Raw genomic sequence first — 7865 nt, 5'->3', positions numbered from 1 at the left:
AGATCCAAAGTAGACTCCTCTAGTTGTGAGTTAGAGCACGGTGTGATAACACATTACATCGTGTGCTGACTTGAATAATTGTTTTTTGAATCAATGGTGATTGGAGGCTTGTTTTCTTTTTCAAATTAAATGAGAACCTCTAGATGTTCTGGTTTAGAACAGTGCATGTCCAGAGATGGGGCAGAACAGTATTGTAGAAATGGCTTCTGTTACCCCATCAAAAATTTCAAATAATTAAAAATTGGTTTTTGTTGGGCCACAACCCACTCTTATGTGCCTAAATCCTACACTATTAAAGTCAGAGGAATTTATTTTCTATTGTCCCCAGTGCCTATCCCAAGCCCATGACAACCAAAGCGACTACATAAAAACACAAACACAATCGTCCAGCAGAGCAATTTATTTTTGCTGCAAAATCAAGTCAATAAATCAATGTGCAATGACTATACTGTTAGATAAGGGAACTTTAGAAAGAGAATGCCATTATAATTATGAGTATTAGTATTATTTAACATTAATTAACATTATGATTAATTAGCATTACAGAAAAAGGAGATTAAATATTTAAGGATCTGTAGTGAAATCATGGTGAAACTTGCTGTGTGTGTGGAGGGTCCTTATCATACCACCTCCCAAAGAGTGTTACACTCAAAACTGGCTTAGATGTAGTAGTCCAACTTATCAGACATCCATCAGACAGCACTTAGTTATGGAAAAGTAAAATAAGCAGGAACATCATCACAGCAGTACTATTGCATGGCAAACACACAAAAAAATATTTAATAATGTCAATCTAGGTGAGAGAGCTCCAATCTCAAATGGAGCTACCATGAAGTTTGAAAAAAACTACACTTTGTCTTGAGGGAGATCTTGTTCTAGGGGATTTTTGGGGGACAGGGAAGAAGGGAATTGGCAAGATGGATGCTCTGTATGAATACAACCAGAAAAATCAGATAGAAATAAAACTGCCTTGAACTCAAGGCAGTTAATGAAACAGAGGACACTGATAACTACAAGTAGCTTTTTGACCATTTGTGTTACAAGTCTGACATATCACGAGGGTGTCCCATCACCTCGAACTCCCCAGGTGCCAGCTGCACCCCACTGTACCGCTCTTCTGGAAAGATGTAGTGGGGGTCAAATGTGCTGCTGAGGGAGAACACCTCAAATTTGGCCTGAGCTGTCTCCACTGGCTGCCCACATGTGTCCAGGTTTGTGCTCTTGCACTTGAGCAGTGTGTATATCTGCAGTGAGGAGGATACAGGAAGGCAAAATACCATTAAGCTTTCAGCAATCAGGAGCTGGATTTGACAGCAAGAAAAGCTGTTATGAGGAAAAAAATGATCCAACATATCTGCTCATTTATTTAGGCCAAGAATATCCAAGGATGGCACTTGAAACTTTGTAAAAAGACAGTTCCATTTATTTAGGCCAAGAATATCCAAGGATGGCACTTGAAACTTTGTAAAAAGACAGTTCTTTGCCAATACTGCAGCAAAGCCTTGTGTCTGCATTTGCACGTGCTTATAAGTGTGTGCATTAATGCATAATATGTATGCATTTAGTCACAGATGCGACCTAGAGGAGTTACTGAGTTTCCAAAAAAACTGAAGCCATACTCTATATATTCTCTATATATTTTTATATATATAGAAAAGATATATAGCATACTAAAAAAAAGCTTAACAGAAAAATTTTAAAGAATCAATACACTGGTAATGTAAATACAAATGTTATATCCGTATTTAGCTTCTTAATTCTTTTAAATAACCACATGGTAGAGAATCACATCAGCACAATGGTACAAACTACTAAGCAGAAAGAGTGACAAGAGCACCCCTATGAAGACAGGCAGAACTCTACAGTCTTCTCTCCCTTTTTTACACATATACAGAAATCTCCTTAGAATCACAGAGTCATTTAGGTTGGAAAAGACCTTTAAACTGATCAAGTCCAATCATTAACCCAGCACTGCCAAGCCCACCACTAAATCATACCCCTAAGGACCACATCTACATATCCTTTAAACACCTTCAGGGATGGTGACTCAACCATGTCCCTGGGTAGCCTGTTCCAATGCTTGACAACCCTTTCAGGGAATACATTTTTCCTGATACCCAATCTAAACTTGCCCTGGCACAACTTGAGGTCATTTCCTCTTGTCTTGTCACTTGGGAGGAGAAACCAACCCACACCTTGCCACAACCTCCTTTCAGGTAGTTGCAGAGAGCAAAAAGGTCTCCCCTCAGCAATAAATCCTCCCAAACCTACAACCTGCAAAACCTGAAGAGCAACTTACGCAAGATGTGTTCCAGAAATTACAACCAGCATGGATATGTATCCATCTTGTTCTGTCCTTGACAAAATTGCTGAGTGACCTCACATTGTTGAAGTGTGGCAGCATATGGTCAACCCAAGGTCTTCACTTCCATCATTTCTAACATAGAAAATCAACACCCTTAATGAAGACAAAATGTATCATGAAGAAAACAAACCTTTTCCAGGGGGCCTAAAAAATGCCTTGTCTTAAATGCTCTCAAATAAAAAATGGAACAAATGGAAATGGACTGTAAAGAGAGTATTGCAGCCTTCCCACTGCTGAAATAAGAGCAGAAAACTCTTACCTGCAAATAATACTCTCCTTCAATGACATGTAGCCCATCAAAGGCACCCAGAACATAAATTTCATCTTGCTGCTTCTCTACCATCTTGTAACTCAGATAGCAACAGAGGCCCTGCTGACAAATGGCATGATTTCCTTCAGACTCAGTGAGTTCTATGAAGGAGATGAGATCATGGTAAATGACACCACTGAAATAGTGTGTTTGATGGAAGCTGTTTGATCTTGCTGGCATAAAATTTCCAGTTAACAGCACCAGCATAGTCAGGAGAGAGACGTGAGCATGAAGTCAGTTCTGTCACCAAAAGGTGACCATTATCCATTACAGCATTGTAATAATATGCTTTTGGACTGTCTGAGGCATAAATACCACTCCCTGCAAACACATAACACCAGAGAGCTTCTGATCTGAAAGCAAGTGCACGGGACAGGTAAGCAGTATTCACTAATTATATGTGTGCAAAATTTTATTCTAATGTTTACCTTCACAGACTACAATTGTAACCTAATGTTTTTTGCAATCAACAGAAAGTAGACCAACCTCTGATGTTTCAAGTATTGTAAGTGACAAAATTAGTGTGCTGATTATATACGATTTGAGTGGCTGAAGCTATACATTCTTCCTTGAGTTTACCTGCATTAGAAATCACTAACTCTGACTAAAATAAGCGGTAACACTGTCAAATCAAAAAGTTCTGTATGTAAAAGATATTACCAAAATTCACATCCTTATTCAAGTGCTTTACATAAATACAGAAATCTTTAATGCCCAGAGGAAAACCTATCCATAAGGAATAAGAGTTGTGTGACATTGGGTTATCAACAACATAACTAACTGAATGGCCCGGATCTGCTTTTACTTGGACGGCAAAGTTTAGAGCTACATTGTAGCAGGAAGTTTCTCTCAATTCTGCAAGCACATGCACACAAAATCTGTGCTTGACGTCTAGCATCTGTTTAGGAAAAATAATGAAAACAAAGCCTGCAAAGAAAACGTGACACAATGTCTCCAGCCCAGAGGTACTATTTACAGGACTCACAAGAACATTTCTCAGAATCAGGTTTCCACCTAGTGGAGAAAACAAAGTTTGGGCTTTCGCGTGACCAAAACGATGATAAACACCAGGGTCAGACAATGAAGAATAACACTCATAAACTCTCAGGACTCATTATTTAACAAATAACTAAAAGTGTTATAGTCAACTTAAGCATTTCTGAGTTCTGACATAGCACATTTTTAAATCCTTTATATCTTTACAAGTACTCCTGTCCTAATCCTGTTGACATGTGTGTATGCCTGCTGATAGGAATTTCTACTCAGGTCAACTGCACTACACAGATATAAATGTTGCCCATGTGAACAAGACCAATTAGAGCAATATCACATTACCTATCACACCTAAAGTGGAGTTGTGCGTATTTGCTGAAGAAAGTTGATGCCTGTTCCCATGGCCCATGCTGAGTGAAACTGGACTGCTGACAACAGTGGAAGAGTGTTAATCCAAGCAGCTGGGAACAGAATGGTGTCAACCTGAAATCTGCTTGCCAAGACCACAGCTGGAGTGGTCTAGAGCATACTCTACCACATGATAGAGTATGCCTGTGCAAGTGAAAATGCCAAAGTAGCCAAAGGATGTATTGAAAGTCACAAATCCTGGATCCTTAGGGTAATTAAACTGTTTCTCTGTCATGAAAAGGTTGTACTGTTCATGGAAAAGAGAATGGAGGAAATAAAATATTAGAAAAGAAATCCAACCATTTAAGTTAAAAAACATTGAATACTCATTCACTTAAATACAGGTAATGGAGAACATGTTTCGTGAACATGCTATACCTCAGTTTCAAAGAGGAGAATCATACCACTGCAAGAGAAGTCAAGCACAAATAACTGTGGTTCTGATTTATACCAGTGTAGGGGATTTGTATTTAGTTAGCAAGAGTTTATTTAGGACATTAATGTTTAAATATCTTAAGTGTCACTTCCTACTGAGATGCAGTAAAAACAGAGGGCTTATTGAGCTCTAATTAATTTCATTTAACTACTTGCTATTAAATTCAGAATAGCAGGAACAAAGATACTGTAAGGCAGTGGCTTCCACCTGCCCTCTGACACTTGGTCTATAACGACTCTATGTAGAAACACATTTAAGCCTGGGAAGCAGCTTCTGTTTCTCATCTTTAATCACCTGAGAATCATAATCGCTTCCTGAACATTGTAAAATCCTCTCACCTTGTGATAACAAGCCATCAGGTTTCCTTTCTGAGTCAAAGATAACATTGGTATTGTACTGATAGTGGCTATCACTTGGTCACCTTGGATCACTGGAATTGCATGGTTTCCTGTCTCCCATATTCGCAACCACACAGATGGAGTTATTCCTTGTCAGACAGCTCAGTCTTTCCAGCATGGGTGAGGAAGCAAACCTAATCAGCAGGGAAGGAAGAAAGAAGTAAACGATCAAAACTATTCGATCCATAAAAATTCTAACGCTAAGATTACAGATCACAAGAGTGATAGGTCTAGGTTAGCCATATCTAATCGGAGACTGTTATTTTCTGTTATTTGACAGAAGGTAGCAGATTTGTGCTTCAAAGCGTAGCATGCTGAAACTCTTGCATCACCTCACATTAACTGAGGAACACAAGGGTTTCCTTGCAGTGAAAGCAAATCTTTGCACCTTCAAGTCTCCCTTCTGCTGCCGGCATGTGGCACAGCATAGATATTACAGCAACACATGGGCTAATCTCAGCCATTCTGCTGCAGCTCTCCATTTGGCTGATGTGCTGAGGTAGCTTCTGATTTGTTTCTTCTATGGTATGTATTGTTACTTGCCTATTGCAGCTTCAAAAAATGGAGCAATTTATTAAGAAAAATAACAGAATAAAAAGGTTACCAAATCATGATTCAAAAATGTAAGTTTGGAATTATGCAGTATATTCTTTCAGTTGTAGCTGTTATTTTATTCAGAAATATTCCTAATATTCTCATAATGTAAACATTTTCTACAACATGCATAGAATAACTTATTGAAATGTAGATTCCATAAGTTTCTTCTTTTAAATAAATCTCAACCTTTCTGGTGTACAAATAAAGAGAGTTACAGTGAAGAAAAATGACAGAGAAAAACTACAAAGAAAGTTGTCTGAAGCTATTTATGGCAACTACATGATGACTAACCTGGTTTCATTTCACAGCAGTTGCTCCAAGACACTTAAAACTATCAATCACGGCTCCTAAAGGAAGCCATCTTTCTTCTCACTGTTCCCCCATTTATAATAGGGACAATACCTTCCAGGATCAGCACATGGAATCCAGTCCACCTGTGAATTTGGGATATCCTCAAGACAAGGGTATATTGTTTCCCTTGTGAAGACCCAGCCACAAATGCCACCTTCAAGAGTCACAATGATATGGGCACCCTGGTACCAACATACAAACCACCAAAAACACCATTAAGATAGGAAAAGACAGTCAGTGTTTACTCAAACAAATGTCTCTAATGAGATCATAATAGCTGTCTGGCTGCTTCTTTGATGGTCACTTCCAAAATTGCCATATTTTTCTCCATCAGCATCAAGGGTTCCTCAGGAGAAACTGGTACTTCAGTGTCCTCTGTTGTGCTCACAGACTGCTGCAACACAGGTTCCCAGTGCACAGGCCTCAAGAGCAGATAGCACCAAAGGGCTTTAGGAAGCCCCATGTCTGGAGCCTGGAAATCATCCAAGAGGAGGCCACAGGCAGGCAAAAGCAGAGGGCTTTAAAAAGAGGAAGTCTTGCACAATATCTGGAAGTTTCCCAGGGTGACAGAAAGTTGACACCAGGAGATGCAATCACCCTGCCTGGAAAAACTCACAGCATCAAAGGCAAGAGAGCCACCAGCATTGAGCAATTCTGCCTCACACCACCACAGAGAAGTCACCACTGTGTGGCAGCCAAAGAAATATCACCTGCCACATCTTCGAATGAGTCAGGTGTGGCATTGCTGCAGTAACACAGCTCAAGGCAAGCCTAGGTCACCGCAGGAAAACAGTTTGGGAAATCTCAGCAGAGACCAGCACGCATACTTTCCTATAGAAACTGAAGGGCGTAGGGGGCAGGCAGGGCTGCGAGAGGCAAGCAGATAACTCCAAGCTCAGCACCACCACATAGGCACTACCTGTGCCACTCCTGTTCAGGGCTGCTCTGGTCTAGCTGGTTGTAGTTTGGCTATACCTGGCACAGTTCCCACTCATCACAGCTTCACAGCTTGTACAACTGTGTGGGTAATGACAGGTGGGTATTTAGACCTGCCACTGAATGAGACAAGCACAGCACTAGACAGAGAGTGGCTTAGCTTCCTATAGAAGACCCGACTGCCCTACTTTAACTATTGTTCCAGGACCTTTGGGTAATCATAGTAAGAGAACATGCTTATGAATTATTTCACAAGGCAAAAAACTTGGAAATCAGGATTCCCTTTCATGTTTCTTTTGTCTCCATTGTGCCCATGAAAGAATGAACAAGGGAGAAGATATGTTGCCAGGAAGTTAAAGGAGTTAGTTAAGCCTGCCTAGTTTCTACTGGTGGTCTGGTGAAGTTTTCACATGCAGCAGGACAACTCATTACTTTCAGCGACATTTGTGCTTTTTCTGGTAATCCTGGGCACGCTGAAGTCCTAACAGTACACATGAGGTAAGTGAACAAGTCATTGCACAAAACAAGCTAATTAAGTCTCATGTCTATAGATCTGTATCTTGTGCCCCTTGTGCCTAACTCTAGTTCTCTCAGCTCCTTCTCACCTGGCTTATCATCAGCACTGGCATGATCAGCATTTCATAAAAACTTGAGGTGTACACTCCTCATTTCAGTAAAATCTAACACCTGATACAAAAAGGAAAGAAAGATATTGACAGGATGTTTCTAGGGGAAGCCTGCCCTTTCATACCCTGATGTTTCACAGCTGGCTACCAGAGCAGTTGGTCTTGCTAGTCCCAAAGAGCGCTGGCAGAGAAAGAATCATTTCTCATGTAAAATCCAGTAACTACTTATAAGAGGAAACTGATTGGAAATTGCGAGACAGATCACTTTTCTTATTCATGGAAAACGGGTACCACAGAGAATCCCTTCCAGTACCCTTTCCAGTGAGTTATGAGCTCAAGGACAAATTAAAAGACTTTTGCCACAACCAAAGTCAAGAAGTCTAGTGAGAGTTTACCAGGCACGTCCTTGTCTCAGTTCCCCTTAAGTTTCTTTTGCCAAGCATCT

At 40.2% G+C, this 7865-nt stretch overlaps 1 pseudogene; it reads right to left on the bottom strand.

Moving 5' to 3' along the window:
• Positions 1 to 93: 93 nt before the first annotated feature.
• LOC103757703 lies at positions 94 to 6853 on the bottom strand (annotated as a pseudogene).
• Positions 6854 to 7865: the final 1012 nt, after the last annotated feature.

The sequence above is a fragment of the Manacus vitellinus genome, unplaced genomic scaffold, assembly GCF_001715985.3.
Source record: "Manacus vitellinus isolate BGI_N305 unplaced genomic scaffold, ASM171598v3 scaffold_4_pilon, whole genome shotgun sequence".
NCBI lineage: Eukaryota > Metazoa > Chordata > Aves > Passeriformes > Pipridae > Manacus > Manacus vitellinus.
Note: the sequence above shows the minus strand (reverse complement) of the source record. Positions and strands in the feature narration are given on the sequence as shown.